We start from the raw sequence: 26,866 nt of genomic DNA, 5'->3' as shown, positions 1-26,866 counted from the left end.
GAACAGATTTTCCATGAACATTCTGTATATACAAGCTCTTACATGGACATATGTTTTCATTATAGTTGAATACATAAGCAGGAGTATAATCGTCTGTGGTGTGGTAAGTGTATTTTTAACTTTATAAAAAATGTCCTTATCTTTTCTGAAAAGGTTGTAGCATTTTACATAACCACTAGTGATAGATACGAGTTAGTTACTCCACATTCTTGCATATGCTTGGTGTTTCCAATACTTATAATTTAGATATGTTGGTGGATACACAGTGATTCTTAATCATAAAACTGAATATTGCCTTCCAGAACAACTGGACTTGATTGGAAAACACTATGTTTTTATTAATGTGACACTTTATTAATGTCAAAGTAGCACATGCTGCTGTCTACCTCCCACAAAATCCACCCTGCGGAAACTGACTATGAAGAATCAGATGGGACTGGACAGCAAGAATCATGAACTGACAAAAACCTGTGAGAAACGCCATGAAATATCCTTTTTCCAACTAATAATTTAACCCATCTGCATAGAATTTTTCTCCATTTGTACTGTTACAAAAATTGAAGAAATATCTTTCCTGTCTAAGGAAGAGTTTGTCTAAGGCAAATTCTTGGACCATCTGTTATGTTTAGTGGCTTCCCCAGAGATATTCTATTCTATATATATATATCTATATATAGATATATATATATAGATATGGCATATAATATATGTCATAAAATACTATGCATACATGTATTTATTATTGTTAGCAAAACTTTTCCTTTTGTAGGAAAGAAATATACCTAGCTATTATAGTAAAATGGCAAATAAAGGTGGCATTTGTGTTGTGTGTATGTGTGTTTAAATAAGTAACCAGTGAACTTATCCCTGTCCAGGAAACTGGAGAAAAACATCTTATACCATTTTTATAAGAGAAAAAGGTGTGCTAATTGTTACACACTTGAGATATATTTCCTGTCAATGTTTCTTTGTCATAGTTTTAGGAACTGCTATGCAGTGAAGATCAAGATTTGCTCTCCTCAAGTGATAGATTTATTGGGAAAACGTTTCCTAGTAGCTAACATTCTTTTCTTAAGATCTTTAAAGAATTTTTTTAAGTTTATTCATTATTGAGAGACAGAGGGAGACAGAGCATGAGCATGGGAGGGGCAGAGAGAGAGGGAGTCACAGAATCAAAAGCAGGCTCCAGGCTCTGAGGTGTCAGCACAGAGCTGGACACGGGGCTCAAACTGAACTCACAAACTGCAAGATCACAACTCGATCTGAAGTCGGACACTTAACTGACTGAGCCACCCAGGCGCCCCAAAACCTTTAAACATTAAAGCCACATTTCAGTTTTCCTCACAGGTATTTATTTATGTCAGCAACTTAACTGAAGGTTATAGAATTTTTTATATTAAAGACTTTTTATATTATACTTTTTAAGAAAAATTGAAACATAAAATTAGATTTATTCACAAAGTAAAATATTATACATTGATGAAAATGAATGAGGCAGAAACATGGTTAAAAATGGGTAAATCTTACACTTTTATATTAAACACTTTGTTTTAAACTTCTTATCTAGCAACAATAAAAAAATAATTATTTGGCTGTGGTATGTGGTAAGAATGGCCTTTGATCATTACCTACTTCAGGGCGACTGGTAAACTCTAAGCTCCTTTTACTTCCTGTTCCAATACACTGTTTAATAGAGCGGACTTAGGATCTATGCTAACTGCTTGAATATTTCATGAGAGTTTTATGATAGTTTAATGATGGTTTTTGTACTTGCTTATTTGTCTTTTAAGGTGGCTGGTGACACAAGTGGCAAAAAACTGCACAAAGAAGAGAACAACAGTATAAAGGACCTGAAATTGAGACAGGGAACCATCAAAACCCTAGAGGAGAAAGCAGGAAAAAACCTCTCTGACCTCAGACGCAGCAATTTCTTACTTGACACATCTCCAAAGGCAAGGGAATTAAAAGCAAAAATGAACTATTGGGACCTCATGAAGATAAAAAGCTTCTGCACTGCAAAGGAAACAATCAACAAAACTAAAAGGCAACCAACGGAATGGGAAAAGATATTTGCAAATGACATATCAGACAAAGGGCTAATATCCAAAATCTATAAAGAACTCATCAAATTCCACACCCAAAAAACAAATAATCCAGTGAAGAAATGGGCAGAAAACATGAATAGACACTTCTCTAAAGAAGACATCCAGATGGCCAACAGGCACACGAAATGATGCTCAATGTCACTCCTCATCAGGGAAATACAAATCAAAACCACACTCACGCCAGTCAGAGTGGCTAAAATGAACAAATCAGGAAACTATAGGTGCTGGCGAGGATGTGGAGAAATGGGAACCCTCTTGCACTGCTGGTGGGAGTGCAAACTGGTGCAACCACTCTGGAAAACAGTGTGGAGGTTCCTCAAAAAATTAAACATAGACCTACCCTATGACCCAGCAATAGCACTACTAGGAATTTACCCAAGGGATACAGGAGTGCTGATGCATTGGGGCACTTGTACCCCAATGTTTATAGCAGCACTTACAACAATAGTCAAATTATGGAAAGAGCCTAAATGTCCATCAACTGATGAATGGATAAAGACATTGTGGTTTATATACACAATGGAATACTACATGGCAATGAGAAAGAATGAAATATGGCCCTTTGTAGCAACATGGATGGAACTGGAGAGTGTGATGCTAAGTGAAATAAGCCATACAGAAAAAGACAGATACCATATATTTTCACTCTTATGTGGATCCTGAGAAACTTAACAGAAGACCATGTGGGAGGGGAAGGAAAAAAAAAAGTTATAGAGGGAGAGAGCCAAAGCATAAGAGACTCTTGAAAACTGAGAATAAACTGAGGGTTGATGGGGGGTGGAAGGGAGGGGTGGGTAGGTGATGGGCATTGAGGAGGGCACCTGTTGGGGTGTGCACTGGCTGTTGTATGGAAACCAATTTGGCAATAAATTTCATATTTAAAAGAAGAAGAAGAAGAAGAAGAAGAAGAAGAAGAAGGGGAGAAAGACAAGTAGGACAGAGTTTATTCACTCTCCAAGGGAGGAGAGAGGCCAGACTTCAAGAGAGATGATAGCCAGCCAAGTTTTTGTTTGTTTCTTTGTTTGTTTTTCTTTTAGCTTTTTTAAGGATGTGAGAGCATTGCTGTGCCCATAGAAGGTGTGGGGAGCAGGTGGATTCTTGGCCGGGTAGGGGAGGAGGTGGCAGGTGTCTCAAAGGGCTCTGTCCACGGCCCATCTGGGATAGGGGCTGTGGTCAGGCTAGAAAATATGTTTAGTAGTTGGGGTCTATTTTTTGAGAATGTAGGGCCCTGTGACCTAGAAAAGCAATGACTTAGGGCCAAGTGCAGATATTTGTGAATTGTGTCTGTAAACTTGATTGGTGAGGGTGGAGGGGGTGCTTTGAATAGATTCCTTTCACTATCTATGTGTCCATGTTTAATTGTGTCCATCTATGTATCTATGTATATATGTGTCTATGTATCTATCTATCTGCCTATCTATCATCTATCATCTATCTATCTTTCTTAATTTTAACATAATCTAATTTGTCATTTCACCCATTACAGTTAGTTATTTTGTCTATCTATCATCTATCTATAATCTCTATTATATCTATCATCTATTTATCTATCATCTATTGATTTATCTGCATTATTCTATAGCAGACCTAATTGTTTCTAGGGAACTTAATACCAACAGTTAATAGTGAATTCTCTAAGACTCCAAAGGAAACAAATAATGTGATTACAATTCTCTTGGTGCACATTTTTTTTGATGGATAGCTGGAAATATGTAAAAGTAAGTTATTTAAACCTAGTACAGCAGAATTCTAAGCCATTGGATAAATTCAGGGGGTTTTCATACATTTGGAGTCTTGTAATTTGGGGAAAAAACTCTAAGGAAAATTTACATTTCATCTGCTTTGCTTTTCTTCACCCTCCCTCCCTCCCTCCCTCCCTCCCTCCCTCCAGAATAAACTGTCAATTTAGACAGTTAATTGAAGAACATTAATTGGGTCACCTTACTAAATGATAGATTTAGCAAGGAATGTAAAAACAAGTTGGCATGCAGCAAACACTTGTTTATCTTTTTCCTAGAACTGACTGAAGTGTAAACTTTTGTGTATTTTTATCTCTATAATAGATATTAGCTGCAATATAGATGCTAAGGAAGGGTCTTCGGTACGAGAGTGCCTGCTGACATGCAGATGGATGATCAAATACTATTTTTGTTCCATTTCCTCATTATAGTTCCATTTTCTCTCAGCAAACAGTATAACTAGATTTATTCAATAATACATTAATTGCCAGACTAAAAAGAACATCAGAAATACAATCTTTTGCTGTCAACTTCAAAGGGATTCCATGCCTATAGTAATTAAAATTAAAAAGTATCATTATTCAAGGATGTTCTGTTTTTTTTTGAAAAATATTTTACTTCATTAAATTGGAAGTGAGTAGGAGAGGAAAAAACGAGTTGATGTCATTTTCTCAACAGAGTATAACGAAATGGAAAAATCAGGTGTTAAATCCAGTCAAATCAAACATCAGGTTGAGGATATTAAGTTTTCCATTTGTGTATATGCTAAATGCAGGTAATTACTATTCAGCAGCTAATTCTACGTTCTTTAAGCCCTAAATGAAATACGAACATATATTAAATACAAAATTTATCCATGAGAGATGAAGACTGTTAACAAGCAGATACCAGAATATTATCCAAATCCAAATGATTTTAAAATAATTTTCATTTTTTGTAAATGTCCAGATGTTTATATCACTTCATGAACATTATTATAGCATACCCTTGGAGAAATTAAGTAAATATTTCTCTAAAGTTCTGGATATATATCTTCTAATATTATTATTTGTTATTATACCAAACAGAATAAAATTATAACACACTTATTGAGTTTGGGAGTCGCTCACATTTTAATATTTACAAAACAAAAACACTTTTTATAATTGGAGATATGTCACAATTTCATTGGGTGCTTTTTATAATATTTTTTTCTACATGCTACAGAAAATAATGATGTCTCTTGGAATCTATATTTTTTAGTTTCATTAAAAATTACATGGATGGGGGCACTTGGGTGGTTCAATCACTTGGGCGTCGACTCTTGATTTCAGCTCAGACATGATTTCATAGTTGCTAGGTTCAAGCCCAGTGTTGGGCTCTGCACTGACAGTGTGGAGCCTGCTTGGTATTTTCTCTCACTTTCTCTGCCCTCCCCTGCTTGAGCTCTCTTTCTCTCAAAATAGAAACATAAAACATTTCTTTAATTAAGAAAAAATGGCATGGATGATAAAAGTAATTATAAGAGAAGGAAAAGTATCTCTTTCAGATTTTTAAAAGTTCTATATTTGGTAGCTTGATTCTTTTATCTTGACATATTTTAAAAATATAATTTAAATTTAGTTGATTTATATGAAATTTGTGTTATTTATTTTCTTTAGAGCAGTTTACTTATAATGCAGAGAGAAATCAGCTCTCATGTATTTGTAAACAGGAAAATAATTAATTAGACTATGTAAATTGGCATAGTGTGGATCACACTATGTAATACACAAAAACTTCATAAAATACTTACCTGAAAATAGTATCTGATATAGTAATAAGAAATATAACAAATGGTTTTCTAGTACTATATCAAACTAGTCTTTATGATTTTCAAAATAGTTGGCATAATAATATTCATTATAATAAAATAGATATTATTTAAAGAGTTTACAAACCCGATATGAGCATCTTAAACACATACATGAAATTATAATAATTAGTTAAGATAATAATTTTCTTATCAATTTCTTTTGGTAATATTCTAAATCGATCTGCATTTCCAGCTATTGCATGGAAAAAATATTTTGCATATATCTTGAGAGAAGCTTAAGTAAGGGAGATTAACAGATGTAGAGGACATTTTGTTATGTAATCTAATTATAACTTTGAAAAGGTGATTTGGGATGAGTTTGTTCATAAAACAAATACATATTTTATAATGCAAATGTCAATGGAGATTTATCTAGAAAAATAAAAACTATATAAACAACTATTTTACTTTATGTATAATGCATTGTAAGTTATAATAAAGTATGCTAATTATTAAAATGAACAAATGGTAAATCAACTGTTAATTTATTTGGAAGTTTCCTAACACCAGTAAGATATATCTTCCTTCATTTCAAATTGAATTTTCAGAGTCTGACCATAAAACATTTAATTTTACCCCAAATCTTTGAAAGTATAATAAACTTCTCAAGGGCCTCTTTCATTTACCCTATTGATACTGAATCTCCTTTGAAGAACTTATGATACCATCATTCCTATTGATTTTCTCCTTTTCACAATTTTGATGACCAGGTCCTTAATTGTCAAGGACTTTGCACATGACTTAGGAATTTTTAACGTTACTTTCTTTGCTCTCTGTAAAACTCAGTCATATGACCCTGTACACTTCTGTAACTTCTAAGCTCTTTATTATACTGTGCCCCAGAGAGGTTAATGGTTTAACTTGCCACAACTACTTAGCGACAGAAATAATATAATTAATAAATAATTATAGAGATATTTACATTAAAGTCAATAAATCTAGGTGTGTCAGTTTACTAGAGCTGCCACGGCAAAATGCAATAGACTCTCAAGCTTAAATCACAGAAATCTATGTTTTCACATTTCTGGAGCCTGGAAATCTAAGATCAACATGCAAGAAAATTTGGTTTCTTCTGAATCCTCTCTCCTAGGCTTGTAGGTGGCTGCCCCCTTGCTGCCTTTTCACATGGTCAATCCTCTGTGGACATACAGTCCTGGTGTCTCACCTTCTTACAAGAACACCAGTTGTATTGGATTCTAGAAATGCTCTAATGGCTTTATTTTAACTTAATGACCTCTTTAAAGACCTCGTCTGCAAATATGGTTGCATTCTGAGGTACTGGGGTTTAGAACTTCTATACATATGAATTTTTGATGGGATACAATTCAGTCCAAAACAATATGCAATGCCAATATGTTATTATTATTATTATTATTATCATTATTATTATTATTGTTTATTATGTATTTTTTTATTCATCCAACATATTCAGTGCTCCTGTTTTATTGTTATTACTTGGGTAGCAGTGAGGATAATACAAGGAAAAATACAAACATAATATGCCACTTTTTTCATAATATAATAAAACTTAATGTATGAAACTCAAATTTCTAATAAACTTAACATAAATAACTAAACTCAATTCCTTGAAGAATTTTTATTTTCCTCATGACTTCTCTCCAATCATAATTTTCTTGCTTCTTCCAATCTCCTTTTCTTGCTCTCACTCTTCTATTTACTGTCCAGATGAGATAAGATCTAAGAATCAATGCTAGATGCTATTACCATTTCTACCTTCACTCACTCTTTCTGTGTCTCATGGCTATAAATGGCAATATATGCCATAAACAGATCTATTAATTACACTCTTTTCTCCAAAATTGCTCCTTGTCAAATCTCCATTTCACATGATGGCATTGATTGCTTAGACAAAAACCTTTACTTTTTTCAGACAAAAATATTTATAAAAATCCTTCTTATTTTCCCTTTTCCCTTAAAATCCATATAAAATTAATCAGTAATCCCTGACAATACTAACTCCAAAATAGGTCCCAAAACATTCTATATCACCTTTTCTTCATAATAATCACTGCAGCTTAGGGACAAAGCTATAATTGCCCCTAAGTTAGATCCCTTAAATTTCTTAATCCCTCTAATTTCTTAGTGCTCATTATTCAATCAGTCTGTAAAGGAATGTAGAATAACATTTTATACATTATATATAATATGAACAAGTTATGGACACCTATGTTACAACATAGTGTCTGTAGCTACAATTCTGGATTGTACACTTCAAATTTTGTTAAGAGCATAGAGCTCATCTTAAGGGCTCTTACCATATGAAAAAATGTGAACAAAATCACATCAACAGACTAGAGACAAATTTTTGTATGATTATATCAAAAGAGTCAGAAAAACTTTGACAGCATCCAACACACTTTTATGATAAAAACACTTAGCAAACTAAGAAAGAAGAGAACTTCTTCAACTTGAATATAATTTAAAATTGCACCAAAATCAATAAGACACCTAGAATAAACCTAACCAAAGAGGTGAAAGACCTGTACTCTGAGAACTATAAAAACTTCGATGACAGAAATTGAAGAAGACACAAAAAAATGGATATTCCACGCTCATGGGTTAGATGAGCAAACACTGTTAAAATGCCTATGCTGCCCAAAGCAATCTACACATTTAATGCAAGTCCTATCAAAATGCCAACAGCATTTTCCACAGAGCTAGGATAAACAGTCCTAAAATTTACATGGAATAATAAAAGTCCCAAAAAAGCCAAAGCAGGCTGGAAAAAGCAAAGCAAAGCTGGAGGCATCACAATTCCAGATTTCAGGTATATTACAAAGCTGTGCTGATCAGAACAATATGGTACTGGCACAAAAGTAGACACATAGGTCAACGGTACAGAATAGAAAAACCAGAAATGTACCCATAACTACATGGTCAATTAATCTTTGACAGTATAGGAAGAACATCCAATGGGAAGAAGACAGCCTCTTCAACAAATGGTGTTGGAAAAACTGAATGGCAGCATGCAAAGGGATGAAACTGGACCACTTTCTTACACCATACACACACAAAAAAATTGAATATGCGTGAAAGACATAAATGTGAGTCAGGAAACCATCAAAATCCTACAGGGGAACACAGACAGTAACCTCTTTGACCTTGGTTATAGCAACTTCTTACGAGATACAGCTCCTGAGGCAAGGAAAAGCAAAGCAAAAATAATCTATTGGGACATTATCAAGAATAGTATACAAAATGTATAAATAATTTATCAAATGCAACAGCCAAAAACTGAATAACTTGATTAAAAATGAGCAGAAGACATAAATAGACATTTTTCCAAAGAAGATATATGGATAGTCAACAAACACATGAAAAGATGCTCAACATCACTGATCATCAGGAAAATACAAATCAACACTACAATGACATATCATCTCAAACCTTTCAGAATGGCTAAAATCAACACAATAAACAACAGGTGCTGGGAACCCTCTTTGCACAGTTGGTGAGAATGCAAACTGGTGCAGACACTCTGGAAAACAGTAGGAGGATACTCAAAAAGATAAAAATAGAACTACCCTATGATCCAGAAACTGTATTATTAGGTATTTAGTCTATGAATACAGAAATACTAACTCAAAGGGCGACATGCGCCTTGAAGTTTATAGCAACATTATCTACAATAGCCAGATTATTGAAAGAGCCCATGTGTTTACCAACTAATGAGTGGAAAAAGGTACACACACACACACACACACACACAATGGAATATTACTCAACCATAAAAAGAATGAAATCTAGGGGTGCCTGGGTGGCTCAGTTGGTTAAGCGGCCGACTTCGGCTCAGGTCATGATCGCGGTCCGTGAGTTCAAGCCCCGCATCGGGCTCTGTGCTGACAGCTCAGAGCCTGGAGCCTGTTTCAGATTCTGTGTCTCCCTCTCTCTCTGCTCCTCCCCTGCTCATGCTCTCTCTCTCACTCTCTCAAAAATAAACATTAAAAAAGTTAAGAAAAAAATATATAAATAAAAGTGAGAATCTAGATTCTTTCCCCTAAGATCAGCTGCAAGACAAGGATGCCCCCCACTCTCTCCTCTTTGAGCACTCCTATTCAACATCATAGAAGTCTTAGTACAATAGAGCAAGAAAAATATACAAATGTATACAGATTGGTTAAAAAATCATTTTTTCTTTTGGAAATGACCTAATTATTAAGGAATACACCTTATTAAGTAAATCATTAAGAATCAATATCAACAACAACAACCAAAAACTTCTGGAACAAATAAAGCCATTATAGAAAGGCTGAAGGATACAAGGTCAATACAAAATAGTCAACTGCTTTCCTATATACCAGTAATGGACAATTAGAATTAAAAAATTAAAAACACAATACCATTTACATACACATAAAAAACCTGAAATACAAATATAAATCTAATAAAAACCATGTACAAGATCTGTATGAAGAAAACTATAAAACTCTGATGAAAGAATCAAAGATGTAAATAAATGCAAATGATAATAATTAAAAATATTCACATTTATGAATAGAAAAAATAGATATCTTCAAGATGTTAGTTCTTCCCAGTTTGATATACAGATTCAATACCATCCCAATCAAACTTCTAGAAAGTTATTTTCTGAATACCAACAGAGTCTAATGTTTATATAAAATGGCATAAGATCCAGAATAGCCAGCACAATATTAAAGAAGAACAAAGTGAGAGCACTGAAGTACTGAAACTACCTGACTTCAAGACCTCCTGTCAAGTTACAGCAATCAAGAGTGTGGTATTAGTGCAATACAGAAAAAATGATCAGTGGAACAGAATAGAGAGCCCAGAAATACACCTACACAAATACAGCCGACTGATATTTGACAATGGAGGGAAATAATTCAGTGGGGGAAAAAGAAAGTAGTCTTTTTAAGAAATGGCTTTGGAACAACGGAACATCCACATGCAACACAATGAATGGAAACACAGGCTTTACACCTTTCACAAGAATTAACTCAAAATGGATCATAGACTGAAATATAAAACACAAAGATATAAAACTCTTAGAATATAACATAGAAGAAAAACGAGGTAGACATTCTTGGTTTGGCAGTGACAATTAAGATAAAACACTAAAAGCATAACCCATGAAACACAAAATTAATAAATTGGATTTCATTATAGTTAAAATTTTCTGTCTTGTAAAAGGTTCTGTTAGGAGAATGAAGAGATAAAACACATAAGAGGAGAAACATTTAGAAAACACAACTGGCAAAGGATTTATATTCAAAATTTCCAAAACTGTTAAAACTCAGCAATAAGAAATCAAACAGCTTAGGTAATAAATAGGCGAAAGATCCGAAAAGATGTCTTACAAAAAGGAGATATACACATGGCAAATAAGCATTTGAAAAGATGTAAACAACATGTTTAATGCCATTAAGGAATTGCATGTTAACAATCCGATGCTATAGCACAGCTATTAGAATACTACTGACAACACCAAATGCTTATGAGTGCGGAGCAACAAGAACTCTCGTTTATTGCTGGAGGAAATGAAAAATGGTACAAGCCACTGTGAAAGACAGCCTGGCAGTTTCTTTCAAACTAAACACACCACCTTTATGATCCAGCCATGATATTTACCCAAATGAACAGAAAACGTCTGTCCAAACAAAAACCTTCACATGAGCGTTTGTAGCAGCTTTATTCATAATTCCCAATATTTGGAAGCAACCAAATAGGTGTTTCAGTAGGTGAGTAGATAAATAAGCTGTGATGCATTCAGACAATGCCATATTATTCAGCACTAAAAAGAAATGAGCTATCAAGTCACAAAGACATATGGAGGATCCTTAAACGCATATTGCTAAGTAAAAGCGGCCAATTTGAAAAGGTTATGTACTCTATAATTCCAACTATATGATTTTCTGGGAAAGGCGAAACTAACGAGACAATGAAAGGATCAGTAGCTGACCAGGAGTTCAGAAGGAGAGACAGAAGGATGACTAAGTGGAGCACAGTGGATTTGTAGGGCCGTGGAAACGTTCTCGAAGATACTGTAATGGTGGATTTATGTTACACATCTGTCAAAAATATATAAATATGCAACACAAGGAGTTAACCTTAATGTAAAATGTGGACTTCAGGCATAATAAGGTATCAATACTGGCTCATCAGTTGTGAGAAGTATATCACACTAATGCAAGACATTAATAATAAAGGCAACTGTGTACAGAAGGAGAGAGGGTATATTAGAAATCTCTATTTTCACTCATTTTTTTTTCTGTAAACCTAAAAATTCTCTGAAATATAAAATCTATTCAATTAGGCATTTTAAAGTCATGGATAAAGGGGATATAATAAGAAGGTTATGAATCAGAAATAAAACTGATATTTCATGAGACAACTGCCAAGAATTTAATGAAGTAGTTTATCACAATACTAAAATAGAAAAAAAAAAAGGAAAGAAAGAAAGAAGGAGACAATATGAAGCATGGCATTGCACAAGAATGAGTTCCAGTACATAGAGTGTGTTCACATGTCATGTCTATTTTTCTTCAAAATTTTTACTTTTCTCACCACTAACATATAGATAATGGAAACAAAATAAACATTAAAGTAAGAATTTTCGGGGCGCCTGGGTAGCTCAGTTGGTTGAGCGTCCGACTTCAGCTCAGGTCATGATCTCACGGCTGGTGAGTTCGAGCCCCGCGTCGGGCTCTGTGCTGACAGCTCAGAGCCTGGAGCCTGCTTCCGATTCTGTGCCTCCCTCTCTGTCTCTCTGCTCCTCCCCCACTCATGCTCTCTCTCTCTCTCAAAAATAAATAAACATTAAAAAAAATTTTTTTAAAAAAAGTAAGAATTTTCAAAATTACCTAGAGTATTTTTATTTGCATTTTTTTAAAAAAGCTCTCTTCTTGTCTTCCCACTACGCATCTGACCTTTTCTATTTTCAATCAACCTCCTTCATTGTTTTAACCTTCTACATGACGTAAAAAGTTCCTTTTCTTGTTTTCTTTTTAAAGATTACTGAACTTGCACTTTTCTATGAACATTTATCCAATATTTTCCCATATTGTTCCCTGCCCTCTTTGCAATAGTTTCAACCACCAAGAAATGGAGTCCCTTTATGTCTTTCTGAATGTTGGCTGGCCTTGTTTGACAAAATGCAGTAGAAGTGGTAGTATGCTTCTTCTTAGGCTTAGGTTTTGTACATTCCTACTCCTGTTAAAAATCTAAAACCATGTAAATGAACTTAGGCTAGCATGCTGAAGGGTGAGACCATTGGGCTGTAGCCCAAGTTTTCCAAGGTATCATTTGTGAATGACATTTTTAATTTTTTTTTAATGTTTATTTATTTTTGAGACAGAGAGAGACAGAGCATGAATGGGGGAGGGTCAGAGAGAGAGGGAGACACAGAATCGGAAGCAGGCTCCAGGCTCCAAGCCATCAGCCCAGAGCCCAATGCGGGGCTCGAACTCACGGACGCGAGATCGTGACCTGAGCTGAAGTCGGACGCTCAACTGACTGAGCCACCCAGGCGCCCCTGAATGACATTTTTTAAAGAGCCAGCCATGGCCAATCTACCAGCTGACTGAAATACATGAAGCAAGACCAGCTGAGACTAGTAAGAATGATCCAGTAAGAACCACCTAGATGTTTTGCTAACCTATAAATACACATGAGCTAAATAACTACTTAAATTTCTTTAAGCCACAAAGTTTTAGAATAGTTTGTTACACAACAAAAGTTAACTAAAACAAAAAACTTCAAAAGACACAAATATAATAATGACCATCACAACTTTTTTTCTCATGAATTTTCTGGGAAAGGCGAAACTAACGAGACAATGAAATTTTATTTATTTATTATCTCCACTGGATATTCCACTGGCAACTTAAGCCTTATCAATACTGAAATCATTGCTCCTTTTCCAAATTTTTATCTTTTATTTTTTTTCTTCGGCCATATTACCTAAAAATCATACACATTTGAAAAATTATTTTAATTACAATTCTTTATCCTTAATATATCACCAAGTGGATAGTGAGTCACCCCAAATGTCTCATAAATGCATTCTTATTTCCTGTTTATAGTATAATAGTGTTCACTTAGCATATCTTGAACTATAACATGGATGATATAATCTCTTTTTAACTGCTCTTTTAATTTGCAGGGTTTCTTCAATCCAAATCTTCTAGAAGTATATTTCTATATTGAAATCATTATTATTTAAATACCTCATAAAATTTATTTTTTCTTGATACTATTTAAGGAAAATTGTATTATATCTGATATATGAAAACAAAATCCACTATCATGAGTTCCTAGACTACTTAGGTTATATTTCAACCTTAGTTTGATCCCTGATTCTCTCATTCTATATTGTAACTACTCCAAGTATACTCATTTATTCCATATCTCCTTGTCTTTGTAAAAGCTGTTTCCTCTGCCTAGAATTCCCTAAATTCAATGTTATCATATATTGACTGTCCCACTTTTTCTTCAAGTGACAGTTCATGTATTATCACCTGTAACTATAGATGGAACATATTAGATAGAAATAAAAAAAATATGATACCTTAGAGAGTAAACACCATCACTGAGGCAATATTGATTATATCGTTTTTTTTTTTAATGCTTATTTTTGAGAGAGAAAGTGTAAGCAGGGTAGAGGCAGAGAGAGAGAGAAAGAGAGAGGAAGAGAAGCTCTGAAGTGGGCTCCACGTCGACAGCAGCAAGCCTGATATGGGGCTTGAACTCACGAACTGTGGGATCATGACCTGAGTCAAAGTCAGACAATCGACTGAGCCACCCAAGCGCCCCTCATTTTTTAAAAATATATTAATTTATTTTGAGAGAGACAGATAGAGACTGAGTGGGGGAGGGATAGAGAGAGAGGAAGAGAGAGAATCCCAAGCAGGTTCTGCAGCTGTTAGTGCAGAACCCTACGTGAGCTTGAGCTCATGACCTGAGAGATCATGACCTGAGCAGAAACTAAGAGTCAGATTTTTAACTGACTGAGCCATCCATGAGCCCCTCTTTCATTATTTTTTTTAAGTCCGTTTCAATCACTCATCCAAAAACATGTCCTGTACTTATCTGAGACTACTATTGTTTTCTCTGATATTATAGTCAAAATATTACCAGCACTTTGTTTTTCCCTAAAGCCTCTACTGGCTTCAAATAGGCCAATATAATATTCATTCTCTCTCTCCCTCTCTTTTTTTTTTTTTTTTGAGACATCACCATATTCAGCTCAATTTTAAGCTTTTATAATGCTTTAAAAAAACTATGAGTAAAATTTTCTTTGGGCAAATAGATCTGATATCATTGGATGTACCAAATTCTATCTTCTCTGCCCAATCATGTAGTTAATACATGTCCTACACAGCCCGATGCTTTAAAGAATTACCAGTGTATTTTTTTCCAAAGGTACTGACAAAAATTAAAGCCTGTTTTTTTTTCAGTGTAGTCTTCTTTGAAAAGAGACACTTTCTTTGATAATATTTAACAGTTGTCATTCCATCACACTTTGATATCAATCACTCACTCCACCTTATTGTTAAGTCCCCCCTATAATCAGCAGATGTATCATTTCATAGTGTCCTTGAGCTTCTAATTGACTGTCAGTTCTCAGTTCCATCTTCCTAAATTCTACATTTGGTGACAATGCTTAGAAAACACTCAATTTTACTGATGCTCTTTAGGGATTTTCTGAGATGTGGGAAATTAGGTGATGTCTTTTTTATCCTCAGTTTGTCATTTCTGTGAGTCTAGATTCATCACTGAACTTGTCCAAAAAATAATGCAGTGATAAATGACTAAAGGGACTAAAGTGCTAAAGACTTTAGGGTCTATAGTTCTTCCTATAGTTGATAATAGTTAGTTACAATTCATAAATAATTGTAAACAATTTCAGTATTATCAATGGCAGTAGCCAGTGTGATAAAATCAATTTAGCTAATTATATACATCCACCATTTTCAAAAAACTTGAATAAAAAGCTTTACTGGAAGATATTTATCTTTTATGACTATCATTTTGAGACATTTCTTCTTACAAGAAAATCTCAAGATTGTACTTAGAATTGGCATAATTTTTATTGGAAATTTACATTTTGTTTATAAATTACATTATAATTTTACTTATAATTTACTGGTTTCCATGTCTTAAAATATATTTTTTCCTAACGTATAATTTTTTTATCAAAAGACTTGCAGTTGTGGAACTTAACAAAAAATTCAATAATTTTCATAGTAAGTATTTTTGTATTTTTAGCATTTGATTTATTAAATAAAATATTTATTGTATAGATTTCCTGATCCTCAAACCACAGTCAAAACTCACTCATTTAGCGATAGCCCCTTACTATCTCTCATGCAATTTAAACTAGTATTTTCTTACTTTAATATTATGCAGTGATATTTACTCAAACATCACTCAGTTTGACTTCTGCTCCTCTCCCACCAACAGAAGGACAGGCCGAACCCAGCCCAAGGAGCAGGAGCATCCCACCAGGGCAGTGGCACAAAGGAGTCAGACACAAAGAGATGGGCTTTTTCTTGGGTGGGGTGTGGGGTTCACTTCGCTGGATGACGTTCGGAAGGACAGCGCTAGCTCCTCCTCATCTTTGTCCTCCAACCAGAAACCAAGAAAGAAACAAACGCCCCCAAGATGAAGGAGAGTAAAATTAGTGTGAGCAAGAATTCTAAACTCCTCAATACTAACGCAAAGAGGATTCAGAAGGAACTGGCAAACATCACTTTAGATTCTCCACCTAACTGTAGTGTTGGTCCCAAAGTTGGTGACATCTATGAATGGAGATCCACCATGCTGGGGCCTCCAGGATCTGTATTTGAGGGCGGTATACTCCTCCTTTATACCACTTTTATACCAGAATACCCCTTTCAACCTCCAAAGGTTACATTTTGGACGATAATCTCTCACTGTAATATTAACAGTCAAGGAGTTATTTGCTTGGACATATTAAGAAGATAATTGGAGTGCAGCACTAACCTTTTCTAAAGTTCCCCTTTCTATCTTCTCCCTTCTTAACAGACTGTAATCCTGCTGACCCTTTGGTGCATAGTGTTGCCATTGAGTATATGACCAACAGAGCAGAACATGATAGAATGGCCAGACAGTGGACCAAGAGATATGCTACATAAATTGGGTTTTCACAATTCTTAGGTTGTTTGTCAGAGAGAGCTACTTGTGATTTTGAAGGGGTGGGGAGGGCGGGAGTTGGTAAAAAGTAGGGTATTTCTATAACAGATTTTATTCAGTTTATTTCCTAAGATTTTGTTGTAACTTAAGGTATCCTGCTACACTATACAGAATTGATAATAGCAACTCTGAAAACTGTCATTACTTCTGCAATATTAGCTGAAGTGTAGAAAAGAGAATAGGCATTTGGGTTCAGTTGCTTGTAGTCTGTAAATTTAAAATAGCTTCATTTTGTGCAGGTTATGCACATGGCCATTTATGTAAAGTCTTTCCAAGACTACATATTTTTTGGCTCCAAAAATGGAATTTATTTTTCCTTCTTGGGAGGACACATTGACATTTAACAGTTTTTAGAGACTGTCACCATACACACACACACACACACACACACATACGTATACATATATATATATATATATATATATACACACACGTATACGTGTATATATACACGTGTATATATATACATGTGTATATATACACGTACATACACGTATATATATATACATGTACACGTATACGTATATGTATATATATGTGTGTGTATATATATATATATATATATATAATGGACACAGGGCCATAAGACACCATAGAAGAAATGAGTAGTTATGTATTTTATTTTACATGCCAGTCTACTTTACTGTGCCAAGGTGAGAGGTTTGAATCACTTGTGAAAACCTGTAGTAAACTACATTAAGCTGTTAATTGTAAGGTATAAAATAGGAGTTGCTCAGTGGATTGGTTATATGTTGTGCACTACTTACATCTGCATTTGTTAGTGTGCTAGTATACAATAGTAGAACAAGCAAAATGAATCTCTTAATTTACTAAATTCTTTAATATATATTCTCATTTAATCCTCTGACGATGTTTCCCAACAAACTGTCCTACAGACACACTCTTTTCCTGCCTCTATCATTTGTTTTTCATCAGCATCTACAAACATCCAAACACCCTCAGCTTAACAACTGCTTAAAAATACTTAGGCATAATTAAGTGATTTAAAGCTATAGTTTCTCTTTATAAAATTGTTACTATTGTAGTTACTCTTTGTACGCTTTATAGGTTCTTTCAATAATAATTATTAAGGTGTATTTGGCTTGATACCAATTTGTATAGATGTCAGGACTTCCTCCATGGACTGTAAGTTTCTGGAAGGCAGTTTTGTATCCTCACTGAGTCTAGTACAATGATTTGCATAGAGTAAACACTTTAAATGCTTCGGCATAAATGAAAGATACATACTATGTTATGAGTTACAAACAATGAAGACATCATTGTTGCATCAACAACTTTTATTGTAAAATTTCATGTCTATAAATGTAATTTAAATCATTTTATATCATTTAATGTCATTATTTTTCAATGAAATATTAGAAGAAGCATACTTTCTAAAACTCTATGTTTCAAAAGAGTGGAAACCAAAAAAAGAAAAAAAAGAAAAGAAAACAAGAGTGGAAACCAGAGATAAAAATACATAAGTCTATCTCATATTTGAGTAAGTGATCTAAGGAGGATGTTGTAATTCTCAAGAGAGAACGGCTCTATTTTCATGTAGGTGGCTGTCAAACCTTAATGTGGTTTTGTGCATCACCTTGCCAACTCACTGAAAGACAGGTTACAGTGCCAATAGCTCAATAATTCCAAATAAACAAGTCTGAGAAATGTCCAGGGCCCTCCATTTTAAACCTTATAAGTGTTTCTTATAAGTATCATACACAATGGCTTTTACTTCCTTGCTTGTTCGTTTGTATTTGTTGTTATTTATTTGGATGGGGAAGAAGGTATACTGAAATTAAAACAGAAAAGCAATTTAAGAATTATGTCACTTCATATAACACAGTAAAAAATGCAGAAATTGGGTTCTCAAAACTCTGCAGAAAAGATATTTTTAGGAATTTGGAAATGGCTATTGAGGGGGAAAATATCCACATAATGTTGGAAAGGTTGGGTTTGGGGATAATCAGGAATGATAAGAATTATCGATTGGCAAGGGTGAAAGATGAAAAAGGAACTTGGAAGAATACTAGTATTTAATTTGTTTTTTGTTCTGATTTGGGCTTTAATCTTTTTTTTTTTTTTCAAATCTACACCTTTATTTATTTACTTTTCAGTTAGTTTAAATCCTTGAGGGGTACAGCATCACACGGATTCTGTGACCAATGGCTTTAGCAGGAATGTTGCTTCAGAATTTGGCATGAACCATGCCACTGTTTCCATAAGCATGAGTTACTTTTCCCCAGATTACTCTGGTTTTACTCGGTTTGCCACCAGGAGTCACTGTGTTGTTCTCTCCTTTGTACACATAAGCACATCTTTTGCCTAGATAGAATTCAGTTTCATCTCGAGCATAAACGTCTTCAATTTTAAGAAGAGCTGTGTGCTCCCTCTGGTTCCAGAGACCCCACTTACAGCCAGCAAAAATAACTTTGGACTATAGCGTTCCAGACATATTTGTCATTTCAGGAGTCTTGTTCCCACCAGGCAGGTTCCAAGATGGCGGAAAGAGATGGGTTTTAATCTTTACTTTCCCACCACATTCTTGTTATCCTCAAACTTTCAAAGTATTACTGATATAGACTTGCATTTTTTTGTTTTTGTCTTTATTTTTTGAGAAATTGAAGCTGAAATAAAGCATACACATGGACAAAAGAGGACAGCTCTAGCAGGTGACAGCTGAAACTGGGTCTGAAAACAAATATCAGGGGTGTGAAGGGGCGCCTGGGTGGCTCAGTCGGTTAAGCATCTGACTTCAGCTCAGGTCATGATCTCACAGTCCGTGAGTTCGAGCCCTGCGTCAGGCTCTGTGCTGACAGCTCAGAGCCTGGAGGCTGCTTCGGATTCTGTGTCTCTCTCTCTGCCCCTCCCCTGCTTATGCTCTGTCTCGCTCTGTCTCAAAAATAAATTAAAAAAAAATTAAAAAAATATCAGAGGTGTGAAGTCATAGAACATAACCAACTTTTGAGGCATCATCAGAAGTGATGTAATGGTAGAAGGAGATTTTTGATAGGACCAGGGATGGAAGCTGAGGGCATTCTATTTGGATTAAAAAGTAATTTTGTACCAACAAATTTGTATCAACAAAATACAGAAAAATGGGGTGGTAATTGGATAAGACCAAATAGAAATTCATGAATGAAACATATAAAAGAATGCAAATTCCTACCAGTCTGTTTCCCCATCCTATTTTCTTGGTACACTGTGTCTGACTTGAAAGGAAAGTAGCTTAACTAACTTCCAGAATAATTAGAAGATCTACTTTGTCATTGAATCTGGCACTGAAATTGAGGAAATGGTTTGTTCTGTACTTCTGGAAGACTTCACATTGGGGACATGTACATGAGATGTGTAGGTCTGATAAAACTTTTACAGTACAAATACAAAAAGTTGCAGCATAGTTTATGTTTAACAGGCTATTTATCCATAGTCTAAGTTCTTTAAAAAAGAAGAAAAGATATTTTCTGAAACTCTGATACCAAGTCAGAGACATCACAAAATCAGCTTTGAGCTGTTACCAGGGATGACATGTGAACATGCACTGAGAAGTGATGAGGAGCTCTAAATTGTTTATTTAGTGAGGAAACCAATTCATTTGATCCAATGCCTGGCAGTTTCTTTTCATTCTTTCTTTTGTCTTGTTTCTTTGTTTGATGCAGGTCAGGGAGCCAATGCTATTATATCCTATGCAATTGGTAAGCACATTTCCCCCTCATTATCACATCATTCTTTGTTCAAAGGATATTTGATGTATGTGGCAGCTTTTGAACCTTAAAGATGAATATAAAGAAATATTCAAATAATGCTTTGAATTAACATCAAATACACATCAACATTTCAGAAGACAAACTGATCAGAATTTACTAGATGCCACAGAAAATTCATTCTGGATAAGGGAAAATAATTAGCTTTGGAAAAGTCACCATGTGTGATTAAAAGAATAAACAATTATAAGAGGTTTATTTAGTATGGTTTATTCCAATTAAAAACAGCTACCTCTACTCAAATACCTGCACAGAGCCCTCGAGATAACTAGAAATTTGCCTTAGTCTGAATTAGTTTGTATTTTTTTCCACAGAAACTATATATTTTATTTTATTTTTAATTTACTAATGAAAATACTCATATTAAAAGCATCTTCATATTTCTGCCATTGCTACTTCAATTTTCTTCCCCAATTAGGAACAAAGATTAGTGTTGTGAATTTAATGCTAATGAGGGAATAGAAAAGAAACACGAGGCATACTTCTCCATAATTAAACATAATTTTCTCCTAAAACTAAAAATCAAGGGAAAGAATGTGATTAAGATATATTAAATTTATTTTAGGAATTACTAATTCAAAAAAGTATTTGAAGTTTCGGGACAATAAAATATAAATACATTCTCATTGCTATTATTAAAAGAAAAATAATTTCCTATTTTGAACATAAATAACAAAATCATAAACAAATAAATAAATGGCAAGCAAGTCCTAAGAGAAAAATGTTACTAAAAGTTGAAAGGTTAAAAAAATGCAAAGAAAATTGTATATCAATATTTTGGAATTTACTTAAGAAAGGAAAATCCATGTTGATCACTCTAGAGAAGTCTTATTAAACTCTGCATTAAATTATTGTGTTGGTTGTTCAACATTAAGAGACATTCTTGATCAATGATTGTTAGAGGTAGAATGTCCTATGAACAGAATTCATGAAGAGTAATGTAGGTGAAAAATGATTACAAGTGCTAATATGTCTGTGTATTACTTTTTAATGATGATAAATTTATGGAAGTCACTTTTCAAACATATAACAAGGGTTATAATGGTTTATGAACTTATTAAAAGTATATCCTTAAGGAACAATCAATGAAGTGAGAATAAGGAAAATTAAACTATTAACCAGTTAATACAAAGAGAATGTGACCTCCAATTCTTCAGATTTTATCTAATATTTTTCATTATTTTTTAATAGAGATTTAATGATGAATCTGGTATTTTTATGGATTGGTTTAGTTTCACTTCAACACCACTTTATGGCATTCTTTCCACTCTATTTCATAGTTTCTCTGTCTGATATAAAATCCAAAGACAGTTCAAAGAATTCACAGGTTTTATTTCATAAAATCTATCTTTATGTAACAAATATTGGTGCTTAAAAAATAGCATTTTGTTAGTAGTTTTTACATAGTTAGAATGGTCACATCAATACTCATTTTACATCTGCAATTAGTCTTGAGGGTTTCCTAAAATATATTTTTTGGGGATTCAATTGAATAATGAGTTAATTCACATTTGTTTAAATAATAAAGTAATTCATGTGTGTGTGTGTGTGTGTGTGTGCGTGTGTGTGTTTTATTCACACATTCTTATGCTGTTACTGATAGGTTACTTAGTGAATTAAAGAAAAAAATACTAACAATTAACTTAAAGTAAATTTATATTATAAGTTCTTGAATGTATATAGTTATTTTGGTACAAAAATGTATTTTTTTTTCATTTTTAGGGGAATAAACTATTTGTTGAACAAGTTTCATCAGGCAGCACTCGGTGCTAGACATTTAATTGTATTAGTAAACTCAGTCCTCATAGTGCTTATATTGCAGTGCAGCCAAACATTAATACAATAATGTTATAATATATTATGTATAGTATATTATATATTAAATAATATTAAATATATTAAATATATAATAATTAATAACTTTTATATTATATGTAAATATATATTTGTTTCTATATTTATATATAAGTATTATAAATAATATTATATAATATATATAAATATAAGTTATATATAATATATAACAAATATATATATATATTATATAATATACATTTTAAGTAATATATAATAAATAATATACACTAAATGTATATATTTAATATATAATATTGTATAAGTATTAAATAATATAGCATTAATATATATTATAATAAATATAAAAATAATATATAATATACTAATAAATATGATATAATAAATATAATATAATGGATAATATAATAAATATATAATATAATATAATTAATATATCATATAAAAATAAACACAGTATATAATATAATAAATATTAAAATATACAGGATATTAAAAGTAATAGATGCAAGAATAAAAATAAAGCTAAGAAGGAGGACATTGAATGCTGGGGACTACTTGCAATTTAAAGTAGTCAGAGAAAAAAGTAGTCTGAGAACGACTCACTGACCAATTGACAATTAAAGATGTAATGGGATGGAGGACAAGAGATAGGCAGATGGACCTAGGAGGATCCTTTTTTCCAGGTAAATGAATCATCTTTATGCTTATAGCGAAGGAAGAACAGAAAGAGAGCAAGAGGTACTGGATTAAATGAATAAGAGGGAGAAAGAAAATGATGCCCGAGAGGTAATTATGCATATTGCAGAATCCTGATTGTGAGAACCTTGCAGGAAAATGTAGGGTGTTGGATTTTAAGTCTGAGTGATGTAGGAAGATAATGGAAGTTTGTTTTTGGTTTTGGTTTGGTTTTGTAAGAAGTAACATAACTATGGATTCTGATGGATTTGAACTTGTTATTCTAGCACCAAGGAAACATACGGGCATGAACATTGTTCCCTAATCATTTATAGTGAGTACCTATAAGTATGATGAACCAAGTAACTCTACAACCAACCTTGTTTAAAACTACAGAATGTACAAAAGTGGTATAAAAGTTGACCAATTTTACATCCACCCTGATCAGAGATTCTTCAAAAATTCTAAGCATTACTGAAAAATATTTCTGAATTCATAAGAAGAAAAAATCTTCAGAAATATGGCACAAAAATAATCTTTTTTTCTTTGCCCAAACTATAATGAAATGGATCTAAAGACACACGTGCATAAGGATATATTACATTTTCTATTGAAGACACCTGCTATTTTTTCACCCTAAAAATGCCATATCAGTGTGGACTGTCTCATTGGTTAGGTTCAGCATACCTCCCCTACTCTTTTATTTTTTAGTCGTTACAAGTTTTTAGTAAAAAGCAGCTATGAATTGGACTTTGGGCTATTATTTAGGTCATCTTTCCTCTATATCAAGGAGAAAGTATTTGATATTTCTGAACTAGTTCTGTTCTAAGTTCCCAGAAGTAATGGATACTTTGTTTTCATATTTTTATGTCCCACCTGTTATTTCAAAGGGTATGTAAGAGTGAAAGCTATTTTAATAGTAAAAGAGTTAGAGGCTTCTGGGAAGATGGCAGCATAGGAGGACTCTGAGCGCACCGCGTCCTGCGGGTCACTTAGATTCCACTTACACCTGCCTAAATAACCCAGAAAACTGCCAGAAGACTAGCAGAATGGATTCTCCAGAGCCAAGTGTAGAAGACAGGTCCACGGAAGAGGGTAGGAAGGGCGACGAGGTGGTGTGCACTCCACGGACTGGCGGGAGGGAGCCGGGGCAGAGGGGCAACCCTCCGGCAAAGCAGAGGCCCCGAGTCTGGCTTGCAAAAGCGGAGGGGCCGGATGGAGTGTGTTCTGACAGCAAGCGGGACTTGACATCTGGAAGGTTATAAGCTAACAGCTCTACTCGAAGAGCGGGAGGGCTGGAGGACAACAGGAGGGAGAGTTGTTGAGCCCCCAATGACAGAGCACAGTTTGGCCGGGAATAAAGGTGCTCGCCAGCGCCATCTCCCTCACCCATCCCCCAGCCAAAATCCCAAAGGGAACCGGTTCCTGCCAGGGAACTGGCTTGCACCACGCAAACACCGAACACTGTGCTTCTGTGGATCCATCCCTCTGGCGGGTATGACTCCCTCCCGGTGCCACAAGACCCTCCCGAAGCATATCATCGAAGGAAAAGCGAGCTGAGCCTGCACCTCCCGCCCCTGTGCACCTTGCCAATCCACCCCAGCTAATACGCCAGATCCGCAGCACCACAAGCCTGGCAGTGTGCAAGTACCCCAGATGAGCTATGCCACCCCACATGGATCCCACCCCTAAGAGAGGGGAAAAGAAGGTACACACCAGTCTGACTGTGGCCCCAGCAGTGGGCTGGGGGCAGACATCAGGTCTGACTGCGGCCCTGCCCACCAACACAAGTTATTCAAGGCAGCACAGGGGAAGTGCCCCGCAGTTCCCCACCACTCCAGGGACTATCCAAAGTGAACAAACGGTAGAATTCCCCTCAAAAAAACCTCCAGGAAATAACGATAGGTAATGAACTGATCAAAAACAATTTAAACAATATAACAGAAAGTGAATTTAGAATAATAGTCATAAAATTAATCGCTGGGCTTGAAAACAGTATACAGGACAGCAGAGAATCTCTTGCCACAGAGATCAAGGGACTAAGGAACAGCCAGGAGGAGCTAAAAATGCTATTAATGAACTGCAAAATAAAATGGACAATACCACAGCTCAGACTGAGGAAGCAGAGGAGAGAAAAGGTGAACTAGAAGATAAAGTTATGGAAAAAGAAGAAGCTGATAAAAAGACAGATAAAAAAATCCAGGAGTATGAGGGGAGAATTAGAGAACTAAATGATTCACTAAAGAGAAATAATATACGCACGATTGGTATTCCAGAGGAGGAAGACAGAGGGAAAGGTGCTGAAGGTGTACTTGAGGAAATAATAGCTGAGAACTTCCTGGATCTGAGGAAGGAAAAAGACATTGAAATCCAAGACGCACAGAGAACTCCCTTCAGACTTAACTTGAATTGATCTTCTGCACGACATATCATAGTGAAACTGGCAAAATAAAAGATAAAGAGAAAATTCTGAAAGCAGCTAGGGATAAACATGCTCTAACATGTAAAAGGAGACCTATAAGATTCGTGACTGATCTCTCTACTGAAACTTGGCAGGCCAGAAAGGAATGGCAGGAGATCTTCAATGTGATGAACAGAAAAAAATATGCAGCCAAGAATCCTTTATCCAGCAAGTCTGTCATTTAGAATAGAAGGAGAGATAAAGGTCTTCCCAAACAAACAAAAACTGAAGGAATTCGTCACCACTAAACCAGCCCTACAAGAGATCCTAAGGGGGATCCTGTGAGACAAAGTACCAGAGACATCGCTACAAGCATGAAACCTACAGACATCACAATGACTCTAAACCCATACCTTTCTATAATAATACTGAACATAAATGGACTAAATGCGCCAACCAAAAGACATAGGGTATTAGAATGGATAAAATACAAGACCCATCTATTTGCTGTCTACAAGAGACTCATTTTAGACCTGAGGACACCTTCAGATTGAGAGTGAAGGGAGGGAGAACTATTTATCATGCTACGTCAAAAGAAAGCTGAGGTAGCCATACTTATATCAGACAAACTAGACTTTAAATTAAAGACTGTAACAAGAGATGAAGAAGGGCATTATATAATAACCATAGGGTCTATCCATCAAGAAGAACTAACAATTATAAATGTCTCTGTGCCGAACACGGGAGCCCCCAAATATATAAAACAATTACTCACAAACATAAGCAACCTTATTGATAAGAATGTACTAATTGCAGGGGACTTTAACACCCCACTCACAGCAATGGATAGATCATCTAGATACATGGGCAATAAAGAAACAAGGGCCCTGAAGGATACATTGGATCAGATGGACTTGACAGATATATTTAGAACTCTGCATCCGAAAGCAACAGAATATACTTTCTTCTCGAGTGCACATGGAACATTCTCCAAGATAGATCACATACTGGGTCACAAAACAGCCCTTCATAAGTATACAAGAATTGAGATCATACCATGCATACTTTCAGACCACAATTCTATGAAGCTTGAAATCAACCACAGGAAAAAGTCTGGAAAACCTCCAAAAGCATGGAGGTTAAAGAACACCCTACTAAAGAACGAGTGGGTCAACCAGGCAATTAGAGAAGAAATTAAAAAATATATGGAAACAAATGAAAATGAAAATACAACAATCCAAACGCTTTGGGATGCAGCAAAGGCAGGCCTGAGAGGAAAATACATTGCAATCCAGGCCTATATCAAGAAACAAGAAAAATCCCAAACACAAAAT

General features: G+C 34.7%; 2 pseudogenes; one reads left to right on the top strand and one right to left on the bottom strand.

The window, feature by feature from the left end:
- LOC102967129 overlaps window positions 1-16,816 on the top strand; it is a 77,736-nt pseudogene extending 60,920 nt beyond the window's left edge.
- Window positions 16,817-18,961: 2,145 nt separating this feature from the next.
- Window positions 18,962-19,329, bottom strand: LOC122237644 (annotated as a pseudogene).
- Window positions 19,330-26,866: the final 7,537 nt, after the last annotated feature.

The sequence above is a fragment of the Panthera tigris genome, chromosome B1 (genome assembly GCF_018350195.1).
Source record: "Panthera tigris isolate Pti1 chromosome B1, P.tigris_Pti1_mat1.1, whole genome shotgun sequence".
In the NCBI taxonomy this organism is placed as follows: Eukaryota; Metazoa; Chordata; class Mammalia; order Carnivora; family Felidae; genus Panthera; species Panthera tigris.
Note: the sequence above shows the minus strand (reverse complement) of the source record. Positions and strands in the feature narration are given on the sequence as shown.